The following is a 200-nucleotide window of genomic DNA, read 5'->3' as shown; positions in this document are numbered from 1 at the left end:
TTTTTCTGCTTTGAATAGTTCTCTCTTTTTTCACCATACCTGTGTTTGCATCACTGTTATATATAAAGAATAAATGAAAAATCTCTACTAAAGACAAATACACTACAAAAACAGAAACTTATGGACATAGGTAATATATGTAAAAATGGCTTGAAATGTATTCAGTATTGTGTATGAACATGTGTGAATTGGGGGGGGGA

The sequence above is a fragment of the Notothenia coriiceps genome, unplaced genomic scaffold (genome assembly GCF_000735185.1).
Source record: "Notothenia coriiceps isolate Sejong01 unplaced genomic scaffold, NC01 NC01_scaffold00019762, whole genome shotgun sequence".
Lineage (NCBI taxonomy): Eukaryota > Metazoa > Chordata > Actinopteri > Perciformes > Nototheniidae > Notothenia > Notothenia coriiceps.
This window is presented reverse-complemented; position numbering follows the sequence as displayed.